The sequence below is a fragment of the Ictidomys tridecemlineatus genome, chromosome 5 (assembly GCF_052094955.1).
Source record: "Ictidomys tridecemlineatus isolate mIctTri1 chromosome 5, mIctTri1.hap1, whole genome shotgun sequence".
NCBI lineage: Eukaryota > Metazoa > Chordata > Mammalia > Rodentia > Sciuridae > Ictidomys > Ictidomys tridecemlineatus.
The window spans coordinates 43951069-43972148 of record NC_135481.1 but is presented as its reverse complement, the minus strand read 5'-3'; the positions used below and the strand labels follow the sequence as shown (position 1 = coordinate 43972148).

At 31.0% G+C, this 21080-nt stretch overlaps 1 protein-coding gene across 17 annotated transcripts in view; it reads right to left on the bottom strand.

Moving 5' to 3' along the window:
- The window catches only part of Dph6 (diphthamine biosynthesis 6), a 415070-nt gene that overhangs the window by 270286 nt on the left and 123704 nt on the right, over window positions 1–21080 (bottom strand). The gene's annotated exons all lie outside the window — the stretch shown is intronic.

Here is a 21080-nt window from a genome sequence, read left to right as displayed (position 1 = left end):
ACAAACTGATTAATAGTTTTCTTTTTTCAGTTGGATGCCTTTCTTTAGTAACATGACCTTTTTTCCTTTCTCTATCTTTTAGTACTGAGGATTGAATCTGGGGTGCTATACCGTTGAACTAGTCCTTGTTTATTTTGAGATGGAGTGTCACTAAATTTTCCAGGCTGAACTTTAAAGTGTGTTCCTGAGTAGTTGTAATTTCAGGAATGCACCATCACACCCAGCAACATGACATTTCTTACAACCAAAATTTCATAGTTCCAAGGAGAAATGTAGGACTTATGGCTTCTTCTGCTATTGTGTATTATGTTAGATCATATTCAAAACAAAACAACTCAGACTGGTAGCATGGGTACATTATTTAAGTTAGCTTCCTTCATAGCAACCTAATTCTTGTGGTAGGCTGGGTGAACAAATAAATGAACACTTGACTATGTCCAATTACATTGCAATTCAATATATAAAATAAATAAATAAATGAAATACTTTGAAGTAACATAACATTTTCTAAAAATTAACATTTTGCTACATAAGCCTTTTTTTAAGTACTAAAATTGAATCTAGGTCTCATTCATGCTAGGCAAGAGTTCTGAGCTGCATCCCTAGCCCTCACTAACTTTCCTTAAGAAATTAAATACCACCAATACAACAGAATTTCATAACATATCTACCACTAATCAATATGCTCTACTCTTTTCCATATGGATAATCACTCTTCTGAAGTTAGTGTAATACTTTTCAACTTTGATTTTGTAATTTTACTACAAATCTATGTCTATAAAACAGTATTTAGTATTGTTTGTGAATGTTAAAATTTTGCACAAATGATACAATTTTAAGTATTTTTTCAATTCACATTGTTAATGAGTTATGCAAATTTATCACTGTGGCTCTGGTTCATATTTTACCATTGAATTGCATTCCATTATATGGATGTATTCTCCAAGAGATAGACAGTTGGGGATTGGGTTGGTTCTGATTTCTTATTTACCATTGGTATTTTTTGTACTATGGTAAATAAGCTTTAGAATAGAATTACTACCAGAGAGGAGAATAAATATTTTTATATATGCGTGTTACACACATGTGTACCTTTCAATTCTATTAGATATTGCCAAATTTTTCCCTAAAGTAGTATTACTAATTTATACTTCCAACATCAGGGAATTATAATTCCCATTTCATATATTGCAAAAATAATTTAGTGTTGTTAAATGCTTTATTTATTAATTTTTGTGTTGCTGTGGTTTAAACTTGTGGCTTCACTCATGTTAGACAAGTACTCTATCTCTGAGATATACCAGAGGTCAAATGTTTTGGCAATCTGATACATATACATACAAACATATATACATACATATGTATGTATATAAAATTATTTCACATATTGTTTTAATTTCCATTTTTTGATTACTGAAAGAAATTATTGTCTCATATTTCATTGCCTATTCATTCAGATTCTCACTTCTATGAATTGTTTACCATTTGGTAATGGTAAGTTTTGTCTTTTATTTGATGATTCAAGTTCTTGATATATTCTAAATGCTAATCTTCTTTATTATGGGCATTAAATACCTTCTCTAATCAGTCAACTGTCTTTATACTTTGTTTTGGTGGCAGTGTAGTGTATTTTGATAAATGGTGTTTTGCATTTTATAGTAGACAAGTGTGTATTTGTAAATTTTTCCCTTTTGGGTTGATTGTCTATGTGCTTTACAATTTTTCTAATAGACTCATTTTTTTCCATAATTCTGAAGCAAAGCCATTATTAGTCTTGTGCTTATCAAATGTGTTTATATTATGAATTTGATGATGCTATTTGTATGCCATTAGTATGATGAATTTATTTGGGGGCAGAATAGTTTCTTATTGGTTGTTGTTTTATTCTTGACAGACCTTACCTGATGTTTGGCATCTAAGGGGGTCTTATCAAAGTGCCAAATTTTTGTTTGTGCCTTTAGTGTTTCTTTGCCTTTTCATTTTCTTAGATTTTTGTCTTACTTTACCATTTTCTTCCTTCTTATTTTTAAATGTTTGCTAAATAGCTTATTTAATTCTAGCTTCTTGATTTGAACACTTGATTTACTTATATTTACATCTTTTTTAAAAATAGGATTTAAATACCAATATTGCACATCCAAAAAATTTGAGAAATTACACTTTGTCATTTAGTTTTCCATATTTCATGATTTTTATTGCTATTAAGGAATCACTCTTGTGTGAACACATATATTTTCACTACTTTTTGTTGTTTACTAATTTGATTGTATTGAGGTTAAAGACTGCAGTCGTTATGATAATAACTCTTTAAATTTGGTTAAGTTCAATAGTTAAACCTTACAAAACAGAATGTACCAGGTCCAGACAAATTCACTGGTAATTTAACTAAACATCTAAGAAACAAATTATACCTATTCTCTATAGTCTCTTTTATAGGACAGAAGCAAAAAATATTTTCAAAAAACCAATTTTAATGAGGCCAGTATTACCCTACTACCAAAGTGAAAGCAATTACAAATAAAAAAAACTAAACACTAATATCTCTATGAACACATGTAAAAATCTTCAACAAAATATTAGCAAATGGAACTTAAAAATATGTAGGTATATACTACGACCAAGTAGATTTATCCCTGGTATGGATGGCTACTTAAACATCTGAAAATCAAGTAATGAAATCCATTACACCAGCAGAATAAAACAATAGTAAAAAAAAAAATCACATGATCCTATCAATAGATGTGAAAAAACATTTTACAAACCCAACATTCATTTATGATAAAAAAAACTTTCAGTAAACTAGAAATAATGGAGAACTTCCTCATGTTATCAGAATTCTGATGATAATATCATATTCAATGGTGAGAAACTGAAGTTTTCTCACTAAGATGGGGAACAAGAAAAGGATATCCCATTTCCCTACTACTTTCAAAAAACTTATTAAGTTTTGCTAATGGAATGGAGAAGGAAATAAAATATATACAGAATAGAAAAGAAGAAAGAAAAAATCTATATTTGTTTAAAGATGACATAATCATATATGTAGAAAATCTGAAAGAGTCAAGAAAAAATATTATAGGAATTAATAAATGATTATAGAATGATTGTAGAATACAAGGTTAATACACAAAACTCAATTGCTTTCCTACATACCAGCAATAGACAATTGGAATTTGTAATTAAAAATACAATGTTATTTACTCTAGTACTCCCAAAATAAATTAAGGTATATATTGACCATAATATAAATAAGATCTATGTGAGGAAAACTGCAAAAATCATGAATGAAATCAAATAACTAAATAAATGAAGATATTCACACTCCTGGATAGAATCAATAATGTCATGTTTTCCCCACTGTATACATATATTTATAGCACTGACAAACTACCAGAATGTTGTGGGTATGAACAAACTAATTCTAAAGTACATATGGAGGGACAAATGATCTAAGGTAGTCAACACATTAATGAACAAAGTCAGAAGTCTGATAATACTTTAAGACTTACCATGAAGTTATAGTAATTAAGACAATGTGGCATATTGGCAAAATAGAACAGAGAAATAAATCAAAAAAGTAAAACAAGGAACCCAGACACAGATCCACATAAGTATAGTCTTATGATTTTTGGCCATGGAACAAAAACAATATAATGGAGACAATATAATCTTGAATAGTTCTGGAACAGGTGAAAGATTCACATACAAAAAATGTATCCAGACAAAAAAACCTTATACCTTTCACAAAAATTGATCCAAAGAACTGAACCCAATCATTTAACATTCAATATTATCTGTCTGGACCTATTTTTATTATCTTGGTGTCTGTATTAGTCCATTTCGCATTACTATAATGAATTGCCTGAGGCTTTGTAATTTTATCAAGAAAAGAGATTTTATTTTGGCTCACCATTCTAGAAGTTCAAGGACAAGGGACTGCATCTGGTGATGGCCTTCTGAGTAAGAGTCCCAGGCTCGCATACGGCATCACATAGCAAGAGGTAAGGAAAAGGCAAGTGCAGTATCTTCTGGACACTTTTTCTTATGTTATACAGCTATCAGTATTCAATTATCGGTATTCTTAATACCTCCAAAAGGCCATGCCTCTAAACACCATGGTCAGAATCAAAGTTTCTGTTTAATAATTTTATTGGGCCTTCTAACTATAGGATCATGTTGTTGGCAAATAGAGATACTCTGAGCTTTTCTTTTCCTATTTGTATCACTTTAATTTTTTTCTTTTCCAGACGGCAATGGCTAGAGTTTCAAGAACTATGCTGAAGAGAAGTGGTGAAAGAGGGCCTCCCTGTCTTGTTCTAGTTTTTAGAAGAAATGCTTTCAGTTTTTGTCCATATAAAATCATGCTGGACTTGGGTTTAGTACATATACTTTTGCAATGTTGAGGTATGTTCCTACTATCCCTACTTTTTCCAGCGTTTTAAACATAAATGACTGCTGTATTTTGTCAAATGCCTTTTCTTCATCTGCTGAGATAATCATGTGATTCTTTTGTTTAAGTCTACTTATCAGGTGAATTACATTTAGTGATTTTGGTATGTTCCACCAACCTTGCATCCCTGGGATGAAACCCACTTGATCATGGCGCACTATCTTCTAAATGTGTTTTTGTATGCAATTTGCTTGTATTTTATTAAGAATTTTTGCATCTTTACCAAAAGAACTTAAAATCGGTACACTATAGTGATAAAATCGGTATACTGTAGTGATGAGGACACATCAATGCTCATAGGAACTCAATTGACAATTCCTAAGCTATGGAACCAACCTAGGTTGCCCTTCAAAAGATAAATGGATAAAGAAAATGTATTATATATACATAATAGAATATCACTCAGACATAAAGAAGAATGAAATTATGGCATTTGCCAGTGAATGGATGGAACTGGAAGATACCATGTTAAGTAAAATAAGCCAATTCCAAAAAACCAAAGGCTAAATGTTCTCTGCTATGCAGATGCTGACTCACAATAGGCTGTGGGGAGAGAGAAGTGGAGGTTCACAGTACTGGATGGGGGGAACAAGGGAGAAGGATGGGAGATGGGAATGTTCCTATGTTCATATATGAATACATGACCAGAGTAACTTCACAGCATGTACTACCATAAGAATGCGAAGTTATACTCCATTTACGTATGATATGTCAAAATACATTCTAATGTCATATATAACTAAAGATAACCAATTAAAAAAAACGAATAAGAACCAGGAGAGAGAGAGGAAAAAAAGGAATTTCTGCATCTAGTTCATCCAGAATACTGGTGTGAAGTTTCCTTTCCTTGATGTGTTTTTATCTGGTTTTGGTATATGGGTGATACTAGCTTCATAGAAAGAGTTTGGAAAGGTTCCCTCCTTTCCTATTTCATGGTATAATTTGAGGATTGGTTTAGTACTTCTTTTAAGGTCTGGTAGAACTCAGCTGAGAATACATTTGATCCTGGGCTTTTCTTTGTTGCTAGGCTTTTAATGATGCCTTCAATATCATGACTTCAAACTGATCTGTTTAAATTTTGTATGTCCTCCTGGTTCAACTGGGTAGGTCATATGTTTCTAGAAATTTGCCAATGTCTTCAAAGTTTCTCTATTCATAATTTTCTAAATAGCTTCCTTTATCATCATAAAGTTTAATACTTCAGTTTTTCTATACCTTTCTTTTGGTTACCTGTAATGTGTTTGTCAATTTTATTTTTTCAAAGAACCAACCTTTTGTTTGATGTTTTGATTTTTTTTTGTTTAAATTACATTGATTCAGCTCTGATTTTGATTATTTACTGTCTTTTATTGATTTGCTGCTGATTTGTTTTTTTAAGACCTTGAAATGTTATTTATTTGGTGTCTTTCTATTCTTTCAATGAATGAGTTCAGTGTTATGAACTTTGCTCTTAGAACCGCCTTCATAGAGTCCTAGAGATTTTGGTATGTTGTATCACCAGTTTCATTTATCTCTAAGTATTTTTAAAATTTCATCCCTGACTACTTCTGCTATCCATTTACCATTCAATAGTGTATTATTTAGTATCCATGTTATAGTAACATCTGTTTTTATCTTATAATTGATTTCTAATTTCATTCCATTATGATCTGATAGAATGCCAGGTATTATCTCCATTTTATTGTATTTGCTAAGCTTTGCTTTGTGGCTTCATAACTGGTCCATTTTAGAAAATAATCCATGTGCTGCTAACAAGACATTGTATTTAGTATTGATGGACAGAATATTCTATATCTAGTTTAAATTATTGATTATATTATTTAGTTCTATAGTTTCTTTGTTTAGTTTTTGTTTCACAGATCTATCTAGTGATGCGAGAGGTATATTAAAGTCACCCAGTATTATTATGTTGTCGTCTATTGGATTCTTAATACTGAGAAGGGTTTGTTTAATGTATGTACACTGTTTGGGGTATAAGTATTTATGATTGTTAGTTCTTATTGTATAATTCCCTTAAGATGCATGAAATGATCTTTTTTTTTTCTTCTGATTAACTTTGGCTTGAAGTCCACTTTATCTGATATAAAACAGAACTCCCTGCTTGTTCAGGAGATCTATGTGAATGATATGATTTTTACCTACCTTTTCCATCTTTATCTGTGGATTTCTTTTCCTATGAGCTGTGTCTCTTGGAGACAGCATATTGTTGGGTCTAGTTTTTTAATCCAGTTTGCCAGTCTATGCCTTTTGATTGATGAATTTAGGCCGTTTACATTCAATGTTATTACTAAGAAATGCTTATTTCTTGTCATTTTGATTCAATGCTTATTTCTTGTCATTTCTACTTTTGGGGGGGTATTAATTTCTCCTTTGATTGACTCTTCTTGTAGTGTAGTTCTTACTTCTGCTTGTTTTCATTTCTTCTTCATGAGATAGTTTATTGAGTGTTTTGTAGTGCAGGTTTTCTAGTTGTGAATTCTTTTAAATTTTTTTGATCATGGAAGGTTTTAATTACATCTTTAATCCTGAAGTTTAATTTTCCTGGGTATAGTATTTTTGGATGGCATTCATTTTCTTTCAGAGCTTGGTATATATTATTCTACTACCTAGTTTTGAGGGTCTGAATTGAGAAATCAGCTGAAATCTGGACTGGTTTACTTCTACATGTGACCTGTCATTTTTTCCAAGCAGCTTTTAAAATTCTATCCTTATTCTTTCTTAGCATTTTCATAATAATGTGCCTTGGTGTGGGTTTGTTGTGATTTCTATTTTTGGAGTGCTATAATAACACCTATGTTTGATTTTTCATTTTAAGATTTAGAAAATGTTCTGATATTTATTTCATTGAAAAAAATGTGAATTCCTTTAGTATCTATTTCAGAGCATTCATCTATCCCAATGATTCTTAAATTTGGCCTTTTCATGTTATCCTTCATTCCTTGGAAATTCTGTACATGGTCTCTTAATGTCTTTGATCCATGGTCAACTTTGTTTTGAAGATATTTTGTCTTTTGAATAAAACTCTGTCTTCCATGTGGGCTGCTCGTTGGTGATGCTTTCCATTGAATTTTGTATTTAGTTTATTGATTTCCTTCATGTCGAGGAGTTCTGTTGATTCTTTTTCAGAATCTCTCTTATTGATCTTTCACTTCCTGTATCTTTTCTCTGATTTCATTTTTTACCTCACAGATTAACCTAACAATGAACTTTCTAAATTCCTTCTCTGAAATTTGACTCCACTGAGGTGTTAATGGATTCCTTTATTGCAGTTTTTTTGGTTTGTTTGGGATGGTTTCTTTTCTTTTTCTATTTATTCATTTACTCTTTATTTAGTTGGTGCCTTATTGATATACATAAAGGTGATATTTACTGTGGTATATTCATATATGTATTTACTATATTTGGTCAACCTCATTCTGTAGTTATTCCTTTTTCCCATCTCTCCTCCTTCCTCCTGAGTCTGCTTCTTCTACACTCATTTCCTTTCAATTTTTATCTCCTTATTTCTCTTTAGCTTCTTCATATGAAAAAAAAATTATTTGACCTTTGACTTTCTGAGCCTGATGTATTTCATTTACCATGATGTAAATGGAACATCCGTTTACCCAAAAATGCCATAATTTCACACTCCTTTCTGGCTTAGTAAAACTTCACTGTGTATATACACCACATTATTTTTTAAAATCTATTCATCTGTTGACAGGCTGGTTCTATAATTTGTCTATAACCATTGTGAACTGGGCTATAAACATTAGTATGCATGTATAGGTACAGTATGCTGAAATTTAGAATATAAAAAAAAGGATTAATGCAGCAAAGAGTTTGTTCTTTGAAAAGATAAACAGATTGATAAATCCCTAGCCAATCAAGAGAGAAATTACCTGAATCAACAAAATTATAAATGAAAAAGTATGTAACATCACAGACATTTCTGAAATCCAGAAGATCATTAGGAACTATTTTGAAAATCTAGAAGATACTGAAAAATTTCTATGATCTATTCAAATTGAAGCAAGAGGATACAGAATATCTTTTGAAGTTTTTAATTGTTTTCTTAATGTGTGTTCTCTCTTTATGTTGGTTTCTGGATAAATTACTTTTTTACTTTTTATCAACTTCACTCACTCTCTCTTTGACTTGCCACATCTAGAGTTTACTGTGCTCATGTTTTTTATTGTTTCATTCTCAAAATTTCTAATTGGGTATTTTTCATATCACCCTGTTATTGTTTCATTCTGGATAATTTATATTTCTCCCTTTATGTTTGTTTCAGATTGAACCCAGGGGGCACAAAACCACTGAGTCATATCCCTAGGCCTTTTTTTAAAATTTTGAGACAGAGTCTCAACTAAGTTGCTTAAGGCCTCACCAAGATGGTGAGGCTGGTTTTCAACTTGCAATTCTGCTGTCTCAGTCTCTGAAGCCACTAGCCACCCCACCTGGCTTATATTTCTAATTGACTACTATTTAAAAACATGCATTTTACATTTTTATTTCTTTGGGTTCTCCCATGTGAGACACTTTCAATATCTGTTTCCTCACAAAACATGTTCTATCAACTGTGTTTGTCATCTTTCTGATACCTAAATTACAGCCCACAACTTCAGTCCTGCTTTCTATTTTGTATGTCTCTTTCATTTCTAGTTCACAGAGATGTTTCCAGGTTTCCAGTAGAAATGTGTCTTTCCCATTTTTCCTTTTTATATTTAACTATTACTGCCATGGGTTTGGGGTGTGAATGCAAGAAAGTCAAAGCACAAATATGTAAGACCAGCATGTATGGAAGTCACTTTTTAGCTTTCTTTTAAATTCCTTGATTCTCACATCTGTATCAGTACAACAACACATAAATATCTCATTCAGCATTCAGGTATTAGAATATATATCATTAAAATACTTTAAAACACTCATGATTTAATCTAAGAATTTATGTTTTTACATTCTATATAAGAGTAGAAGAATAAATTTTTACTGTTATAATGGCATGAAAAGGAATTTAAGAGCACACAATATTTTTATACAGGTAAGCACTGGAAAGTCAAACTGATGAAGTTCTTATATTTCTTACATTCTTTTAGGTTATTGCAGAGTTATCAAGCCCTAATTTGGAACTGTTGAAGTATAAAAGCGTCTGCTATATCTCACCTCAAAAATGACTATATTTCATAATAAATATAATTTGGCTTGCTTTCAGAAAACTTAGTAAAATATCTAGACATAAAGCACAAGGGCACAATTTTCCTACACAAATTTGTGATTATCACATAGGTATGCCTTCTTAAAACTAACCTGAGTATTTAAAGATTTTTCTGTATTCATAGAAATATTTTAAATTTAATCATTACTGGGCTAAGTACTGAAAATTCTGTGAGGCTAAAATTACTGAAATAAATAAATATTTAAAGCATTATGAAAGATATTTAAATATTTTCCTGAAACACATTGTAGTTCATTTCACTATAATAGTATATTATAGTAAAACTGAAAACTTGCTCACATAAAAGAGTGATATTTCTTTCGCTTACAGTTAATAATGACACAAGTCCATGTATGGCTTTTTATAGGTTTGATAATGAGGTCTGTGTGTTGCTATGATCCATAGACCTGTGTTTGCTATGATCCATAGATCTGATGCTTCAGAGGTTTCATAGAGGGCAGATCAGCAGAAACAATCTTCCACAAAAACAAAAGATTATTGCTCTAGAAATATAAAGCCAACGGACTAGCAGGAACAGATAAACAATTCTGAAAAACTGTAATTTATCAAGGTTACCTCAGCTTATCTAGATAGGTTTTGTTTGGAATAAGCAATGACTTAGGAATTCTTATCTCATGATAACATACTATTTAAACAGATTATAATTCTTTTCCAAAAAAATGCCCAAATTTTATGATTAAACTGTGCTTGTCTAGATTAAATATAGTGGCCTAGGTACTCTTCTAAATGAATCTTCCAATTTTAAATCAACGCTGTATATAATATATACTTGTAACAAGCTAATATGTCCCACAGCATTTGATTAAAATCACTACTGAGATCTTTTTCTTCTGATGCCTTGCTTATAATTCCATCTGAGTGCAGATTGCTTTTGCTATGATTTCTGTTTATTTGAAAGTGTCATGTCATTGGGGACCCCATGATCACTGCCCATATGACATGCATTTCAGACTGTTTTTAGAAAATACTTTCTTGGATGAGATCCAGAGACTTTTAGTAATTGAAGCTACTATCCTTGAGAAAGCAATGGCCTAAAACCAGCTTGATCTCAGATCTCTTCTAAATAAACCAAAACTATATTATTAGTGAGGGATATCACAGGATATTATTCAAACTTCCCCTGAGTATATTCAAATGCAGAGCTTTTCTCAAATTCTTAATGCTTAGAACACTCCATAAATATTAATAACATAAATTTAAATACTTAATTATTTTTATAAATATAATAAAAGACTAAATACTTAATTTTATAACAGTTGTATATTTTTTTCTATAAGCTTCTTGTTTAGAAACATTTTACCACTGTATTATATATGGTCTTTATACTATTTTGCTTCTCAAAATGGAATACAATAATTATTAAACAATTTACAAACAAGAAAAAAATGTATCTTTAATGAGAAAAATGGTTACCTTATCTATAGTTATGCAGCTTCAAGATTTTAGTTTCTTATTTCACATATTTTGGTTTTGGAATTTTCTAACTGGATAGTATGCACAGAGCATGCTAACATTCAAGATCATTTGTAATTGAAAACTGAGGGTCAGTGTCAGATTAGTATCAATAATATATATTCATCATTAGATTCATTTTGAATGTTTTAAAATGGTTCAAAGAGAAACATTTTAAATAATCAAGTCAATGTTTGAGTTAAAATTTGGCACAAAACTTAGAAAAAATAAATCCTTTCTCAATTTGTTTAGTTTATCAATATTCCTAAGTAAAACTAAAGAATGGTGCTAACATACCAACACATTTATTCTCAAATAAGTCTATTATATAGGATAAATTTAAATGTATTAGTCTATAAGAATACCTTAGTAGTTTTAAAATTTATCTTACACATTTCCTTCTATTTCAATTTTAAGGAAGTACTATTTAACTAGTAAATGCAACCAGTCCAAAAGGTACAATCTTCTTTTTAAATAAACTCTACCATTAAGACCCACTATAATTTCAGAGTAATTTGAAAAATCTTTCTACTAATCTTTGTAATGTCATCATTCCTATTTCATTTTATACAAACCTGTATTACATTAAAACCCTTCAAGGGACTATGAAAAAGCCTATGTAAAAGCCCCATGGGCTTTTTCAATGTAATTAAAAGTTTTAATTTATTCTAATCCTAAAGGGGATGTTTCTCTTTTAGGTTGATGTTTAGTTTATTGTCTAGTGTGAATGGACACAAATTGAAATTCACCAAAACCTTAATAAGTCAGTTTAATTCACTTCCTCAACTGGTCAACTATGGAATATTAGTCTCAATTCATCTATCTTTTCTATAGAAATCTTTATAATTACTAAGATGGTTACAGTTACTAATGCTGATATAAATATAAATATCAGAAAACATCAGTATGAATAAAGAAGATGACAGTCTATAGGATCCAGGTTGCTGTTATATTTAGAGAACATTTTAATTCAAATATATGAATAAGTTCTTTAAGTTACTCACAAGCTTTTTCCAAAGTACAGAAAAAGATTAACTATAAGTCTTGACATCTAACCATTTAATCATGTCTTACAGACATTCTTTGATAGAAGCTGGGTGGATGAATAAACCCACAACAAGACCTAGGCACTGGATAACTCCACGCAGAATTAAGAAATTAATTAGGAGGAAGAACCATAATTTGCAGAGCTGACATCTCTTTTACTTTACTTGCATGTATCAATGGCAAGCAATTACAATTCAATTAAAATATTCAATTTTATTACTTTACTGACCTTGAAGTTAATGCCTGTTTTATTTAATTGCATCATCTATGAATAAATGTTAACCCTACAATGTTATGCCCCATTATTTTCAATGCATTTCAACTTTCCAACTGAATTATACCAGTCAATTTATTATCTACCGTCATGGAAGCAAGTGAAGGTTTATTTCTTCATGACAGTCCAATATATGAAGAGAGAAACATTACAAAATGCTTGATAATGCTATTTTTAACAGTGAAGTAAAATGAATTGTGTTCTCATCTTAAGTGTTGTAGCTTAGACATTTACTGTAAAATCAGTATGTGATATTAGTAAAGATATAATCAATTTGAAAAGCAATTTCTAGTTGGCCTATAATTCTTGATTTTAATTCATAAGAGTCAGGGACTAAATATCCTATGTATCTTTAAAACCAAAACACAAACACACACTCCTGATAATCTCTTATTTTCTCTACCAGGCTCAAAAACTAGTTTCATTTAAAACAAATAAACAAAAAAAACCTTTGCTTTCAAATAAATATTATTTTTTCCAGACTCTACATAAAACATATCATTATTCTATAATTGACCATTTTAGAAGAAAAATGACAGAATTTGTGTTAAAAAAGACAGAAAAGAAGATCTATTATGTGATCTCTAAAATAAAAATGAGCTCAGATGCTTGAATGATTGTGTACAAAGAGACCCTATTTCAATTTCTACATTTTCAGTTCTACAATCAGACCACCAAATGCATATGTACCTAAGGAGTTATATCAGGACTTAATCTCAACATGTGACTTTTTTTCTGAAATCTATGAAGTAGCATTTTACTTCAGTATAAGTAAAGCAGATTCATACTTGATGGATTCACTTTTAAGATCTATGGCATACATAAAATGAATGACCAATAAATCATATTAAATACAATTATGCAGTTAATGATAATCAATACTTGCTAGCAATTTATTCTGTCTACCTTTAAAAATACTATAGTTTTTAACATGTAAAGAATAAAAAGTGAAAGATATATAGAACAAAGAGGTTTTGTTCCCTCAGGAAAGGATCTGAAATATTTCTTCCTAATATTTTCTAATAGTTTTCAACATGAAGACTACTAGAAAACTGAAAGTAACTCAATCTGAGTAGACAGCATTTGAAGCATGAAAAATTAAAACTAAAAATTTGGACAAAAGCCAGATCCTATAGCAACTTGTGTTTCATTTTAAGGAGTTTATATTTGAAAGGAAGGTCAGAGAGAAGACTGAGAAATTTTAAGCAGAAGAATGGCATGATCTAGTTTGACTTTTAAAGAGGTCATGCTAGTTATGGTCTAGTTCTAGGAAGAAAACCAAGATTGAAGATAATAAGAAGGTAAATAAAAGGGGTGCTGCTATAGTGTAGATGAGAGAGGATATGATAGACAAGACTATATAATATATTATATACATGTTAATACATATATAATGTAGTGTGTGTGTATGTGTGTGTGTGTGTGTGTGTGTGTGTGTGTGTGTGTGTGTGTGTGTGTTTCTAGCTGACAAACCAGGTATGGGAAATACAGGAAAGAGAAAAGGCAAAGATGATTTCCACGTTTCTGGCTTTGGAAAAATTAAAAAGAAAACAGCTCTAGTAGCCATTACATCAGATGTAGAGTAACAGAATAAATGTAAATTTGGGAAGGAAAATTAAGGGTGAATGCTATTTTAGACATTGAGATTTCTATAAAATCACCTGAGAAAAGATATCTAACTGGCAATGAGGTATTTGGTTCTGAGTCTAGGCAAGAGGTCTGGGATGGATAATAAACTCAAAATAGAAGTTCTGAGATGAAACAGCTCAAAATATATATATATATATATATAATGTGACCAGAAAACCCAGGAAAGATCATGGAGAAATATAAATTTTAGTAATTATAGTTAAGAATGAACTGTCCAAAATATAAATCTGATTTAATCATTTTCATCCTCTCTGCAAACTTTACTGAAGTATAATTAACAACTAAAAGTTATATATACTTCAGGCATGATTTGATATATGTATACCTTTTGAAATAGTCACCAAACTCAAGCTAATTAACATACCTATTACATCACACAGTTACTTTTTTTTTAACATGGTGAGATACCCAAGATCTATCTTCTGTACCTCACAAATTTGTATCATTACTTGTATGAATTAAAATAAAACAAAAAACTCAAGAAAATAAAAATTAAAAGTTAACTTTTTTAAATCTATCATTTTCACAAATTTCAAGTATATTACAATATTGTTAATTAAAGTCACATTGTTATACATCACATCTCCAGAACTTACCTTACATAATTGCAACTTGTCCCCAAATGCCCCCTCTTCCATCCAGCCTCTGGCAAATAACCTTTCTATTCTCTATCATATTGAGTTTGACATTTTTAGATTCCACATATAAATGAGATCATGCAGTATTTGTCTTTCTCTGAATGATTTATTCAGCATATTGTCCTCCATATTCATCCATGTGGCTGCAAAATGAAATGATTTCCCTCCTTTTTAAGTCTGAATAATATTTCTTCATATAGACATACCACATCTTCTTTATTCATTCATTCAAAGATGGGCACTGAAGATGTTTCCGTATCTTTGCTATTGTAAATAATGCTGAAATGAACATGGGAGTGAAGAAATTTAAGATACTGATTTCATTTATTTAAATATATGTCCACAAGTGGGACTGTGAGATAATATCATAGTTCTAGTTTTAAATTCCTGAAGAATCTCAGAAACTATACTATTTTCCATAATCGGTATACCAATTTACATTCCTATTAACAATTCTTTTTTATTTAACATTTATCTTTCTTCTTACTGATAATAGACAACTTATCACTTCTAATAATAAACAACGTATCAGATGTGAGGTGATCTCTTTGTAATTTTTATTTGTATTTCCTTGATGATTAATGATGTTTAGTACTTGTTTACATATCTATTGATCATCTGTAGGTTTTCCTTTAAAAATGTATTTTGAGTCCTTTGGGCAAGTTTTAGTCAGAGTATTTATATTTTTGCTATTGAGTCCCATTAGTTCCTTATGTATTTTGGATATATACCCCTTTTTAGAACCTTTAAGGTTTGCCAATACTCCTTCCCACTATATAGGTTGCCTTTTTATTCTGTTATTTATTTTGCAATGTAGGAAATTTTTACTTTGATGCAATCCCATGTCTGTTTTTATTATTCTCGTCTGTGCTTTGGTTTCAGGTGCAGAAAATAATTACCCAAACCAAGCCTCTTCTATTTTCTTCAAGTAGTTTTATATTTTCAGGTCTTGTATTTAATTATTTAATATACTTTGAGTTGATTCTAATATATGGTGCAAGATAAGGGCCTGATTCTTATGTATGTGTATACCTAGTTTTCCTAGCACCATTTGTTGAAAAGATTACCCACTGTGCATTGTGTGTTCTTGACATACTGTTGTGAGATAAGTTGGTTACATGTGCATATATTTACTATTTTCTTTTTTAAAAACTCTAGCTCTATAACATGTTAAAATCTGTAAGTATAATGGATCCAGCTTTATTCTGCTCAAGATTAACATTGGTGATACCTTGTGGGTACAGTTGAATATTGGGATTTTTTTTTCTATTTTTATAAAGAATGACATTAGAATTCAATAAGGATTGCACTAAATCTATAAGTCATTTTGGAAAATATTGAAATTTTTTGTAAAGTCTGAAGAATTTTCTACATATTTGATCATGTTATTAGCAAGTAGGAATAATTGTGCTTCTTCATTTATTATCTAGATGCCTTTTTGTTTATTTTTTGCCACATTGCTCTGACTAGATGTCTAGTTCTATGCCAAATAGAAGGTAAGAGTGGGCAATCTTGCCCTGTACTATGATCTGGAAATTTTCTATTTTAAAATCCTTAATCATACATTTGGGCAAGAAGTTATGTGAGCACAGGCATCAAATTGTTCCTTTTCTTCCATTCCCATTTCAAACGTCACTGAGATTATAGAATAAAGGATAAAAAAAAATCAGAATTACAAAAAGTAGTAAAAAAAATTTCATTCATATACCCAGAACTTAAATTACATTCTGCTTGAGTAAATGTGGAATAAAGATTAAAAAAAAAAAAAAAACCTCTCCTATGACTTTTCCAGTGCAAGAGTAACTGGCTAGAAAAAGATGTAAGGAAAACTATGGAGAACACAGATCATGCCTACTTTAGACCTTACATTGTGAGATTCAATACCACATCTGGTTCTTATGTAAGTTTACTTGAGTAGGACTTATGCATAGTTATAGAAATTTACCTACATATGTTAAAAACAGCAATCAATACAACAGTACCGATTTATAAGGGAATTTATTAAAGGATAAGCACTATAAATTTAATAGCACCTCCTTGCTCCAAGCAGTTTTAATACATGCATTTGGGCTTTCAGCTAATGCAAGACATTAAATTTTACCATCATGACAAATAAGGAATATTTGTATTAAGGTGCTAAAACTAAATATCTGCTTAGGAGGTATACTCATTAAATAATCTGACTGCTACATAGAGAAACAGAAAAACACTTGCTGACCTATTTTTTGTGAGGAGATTTCAGGTAACAGTCACATGTTATCATAAAAGTAATTTTAGTATAATCTGCGTGACATAGTCATATACCATACAACTATAATAGAATTCTCTCCTGTTTGTGAATATTATATTTTATACATTTTTAATTTGGAGAAAAATTAGAACTACTGGTTGTGATGAAGTCAGAAAGGCAGGTTTTTAAATTATGATGTAGTAGATTTTTAAATATATATGTATGTATATATACACATGATATACATATACAATATAAGTATGTAGTACACACTTTTTATGTATGGAGATAAAGGATATATATATATGTACTGGATAAATAGAATCTTAATCCATTCAAAAATTTAAGGAATATGTGGGGATAAGTGCATGGAATACTGCATAGATGGCATACATTAAGAGCTTCTGAGTGGCAGGCCACTCTTCTCATGCTATGCATGTGAGCAGCAGGCCGCTTACCCCATAGGCACAGCCCTGGGCGTGAGGCCATGTGTTGCCGTCCCTGTGCTTGCTCCACGACCCACTCCTTGATTGGTCACTACAAGGACAATTAGCAGAAATTGCATTGGTGGCTGCCTGTAATCTGCTTAGCTACTGCCTGAGTATATATACATGGTAACTGCGCAATAAAATCAGACCTGCTTCCTGCTTGATCTCCAGAGGTCTTGCTTAGCGACTCCGCAGCCACACTCTCCTTTACCCTGATCCATGGACCTCCTCACTGGACAAGAGAGAGTCCATGCAAATATAAGCACCAAGCAGTTATAGGCCTAACTTATTTTTAGAACAGCTTGCCCTAACTGGTAAAGGAAATAAAGTATATATAGATGCCCATATATATGGTAAAATGAACTCTAACAGCATTTCTTTCTCCTGCTTCCCATTACAACTAAGCAAATGGTAACTCTATTAAGAGATGGACAGCTATGTGACCAGTGTTATTTTTATTTAAAACTACATAAACAGAATTTGATATTTAATCACTGGTGTTGTTTTTAAATTGAAAATGCAGGTAACTCACAATACATTTTGGAAACTGTTAAAACTTTCAATTTTTAATGTTTCAATTCTTGATCATAAGTTTAAAAACTCTGTGCTAAATTACTCAGAACAAAGATAGAATATACTTGAAAGAATATTAAGTAATCTTTTTGTAAAAAATAATTATTTGAACAAAGTTCAGATGTAAAAATGTTATGTTAACTATAGAATATGAAAGAATAACAAATTGCTTTTAACCTTTACTGTTCAGCATTTTTTTCCCTAGGAGGCTATTACAATAAATGATTTTAATTATGTCCATTATTATACAAATGAATGACAGAAGAGCACAATGTGTAGAAGCAATAATTAACATGCCTTATCTTGGCTTATTGGGCAGTGATAAAAAAGGAATCAGATTAACATATAGGAATTACTACAGGTGAGTATGCGTAGGAGTGGAATTCAGCAATTGGAATTGTTGCACAGTTAAAGCTCATAGTTCTAATTAGTATGGGCATCTCTTAATGTTAAACAAAAGGGTGAGAATTTTAAAAGTATACGTTAAAAATAAGAAGGAAAGTCTGTTTAGCAATCCTTCAAGAAGGCAGGAAGAGTTTAAAAAGCATTTGAACTGCTTGGAAGACAGATAAAGACCTAGATAGGAGAAATATACATGCTGTGACATTTGAAAGGTCAAAAGAGAAACTTGTGGATCGTGTTAAAATTAAAAACTGGAAACAATTTGGTAGAGACATTTATGAATAAGTTTAAAGTATCCAGAACATCTTACAATCTGACATTTTAAAAAACACAATACCAAAAATGTAGCCAGGAAAGGAAGAATCTCAGAAATACAAAGACAAAAAGTAATATGAAGATAAACAGGCAATGTGAATGGTTGGACTAACTGCTGAGCTTCTCATCAGAAAATGAGACAGCAAGTAAAAGGATAAGAAGTAGCATGGAAGTTAATTCAGTTTTGTTTTGCATTGACCTTTGCTGTACAGGATAGTGGGGGAAACGACTAGTCCAAGGGCACTTTCTGAGAAAAACCAGTGGGGCAATAGCAGAGAGCAAATCTCCTAGGAGGAAATAACAGAGCAACTTGAGAAATTCTACAGCAATAAATCACCATGGCCAGATGGTATTCAACTGAGAGTTTCTGAAGGAAATAAAGTGTGAAATGGCTGAGCTAAAGATGAGGATATGCAATGTAACTGAAAACCAGCACTGTTTCTACATATTACAATTTTGCTAATATGAATTGTTTCTTTAGGAAGGACAAAACAATAAAATTAAGATTTATAAAATTACAGACCAGAGGATTTCTTGTTGATAATGGAGAAACTGATAGAGTCTAATTAAGAATAGCTTCCTTTAACATCAGGATAAGGTTAACCTGCTGAGGGCGAATTGCCCACTAAGTCTATAAAGAGAACACTGTTTCTCTCCATCCTATTAAACTTATCTGGAAATGTCAATAAAATACTAGAGAGAAGTAAACCAGTAAATGTAATTTATTTGGGAGTTACATGAAGCTTTTAACAAGGTCACATGTGACTGTTGGGGAAAATAAATAAGAAGAGTCTTTGGGAGAAGTCATAAGAGAAACTTCAGTCGTTAATTGTAAAACTTGCTAAGTAATGAAAACAAAGTCTCAGGAACTATTTTTCTTTCCTTCCCTAATACTGGGTTGTCTCTTCCAGAAGTATAGATAATTTTCAAATAAAAAAATTAAAAGAATTTCACTACTGGGGCTGGGGTTGTGGCTCAGCAGTAGAGTGCTCGCCGAGCACATGTGAGGCCCTGGGTTCAATCAAAATAAATAAGTAAAGATATTGTGTTAAAAAAAAAGAATTTCACTATAGATAAGGAGGAAAGGAAGATGAGATTCCAAATCAAGAAAGAAAAAAACAGATTCACAAGCAATGTATAATAAGCATATTATAAAAATTTATATTCATGAAATGCAATTTGAAAGCTACAACTGAGTATAAGTGCTTTATCAGTGTGGTTTTAGTAAGCATAAGATTTTAATAAAAGCTAACAAGTAATAATGTACAAGAAAAATTTCTATGTATTCACTTGAGTACTATCTCCTTTAATGTGGTCACTTTGGGACATCATGTTTATTAAACAGTATGTATTTGCCCTTGATCCAATTATTTCTGAAAATACTACTGTAGAATTGTCTTTATAGTCAATAATATATTGGTCTGAAATTATTCAATAATTCAGAATAGAGCAAGAAATCACCAGGAAAAGAGGGAATTTATCTCCAAGAAGCAAACTCAGCATGCAGCTAAGTTCATAGGATACATTTAATTCTACAACCTTAAATTACCTCTCTGTCTCATCATGGAGCACTACTATTCAAGGAAAGAGCAAGGGCCATGCAGTAGAAGCTTGAAGAAACCCATACAAGGGCCTGGAGTACCATTGTATAACATTATATGAGAGTCAATGTTAGGAATTAAGACCTGTTTCACGACATAACTTCTTCTTCCTCTTAGAACTATTCTTTGAACTCACAGAAAGTACTAGCGGCCTTTCAAAAATTCCTGTTCTCCTTGGCTCAGTAACCTGCTGCCTTCATTTTAAAGTAAATATAACCCCTTTAAATAGTTCACATATGGCACCATTACTTGTCCTTTCATTGTTCTGGTCATTCACCACTATGAATTTTAGTTGTTTCTGTGTCCCATATTAATACAATCTTTTCCCATTTAAAATGGCAATTTCTGCTCATTATAGGAAATAAAGAAATACATAAAAAAGAAAATTTATTTTTTTCATAATAATACTCACTGAAGATTTCTGTTGCTAATACATTGTCATTTTCATTTTTAGGGCTTTTTTTCTATGAATACTTTTGGTATAAACTTGAGGTCCAATTTTTTTTACTGTCTTTTTCTTCAATTACTATAACTATAACCCTCTTAAATGAAAATGCCTATAACAAACATGATAACTTCCCATATTAACTTGTTAATTCAATCTTTCAGAACTGATTGCCTGTTTTGGCAGCCACAAAGGGCCAATGATACATATTAAGTATAGCATAAAACCTCTTATTTTTTTTCTCTTAAGTGCTAGTATTTAACCATTTCCTCTCATCCTATATTGTATAATTGGTTT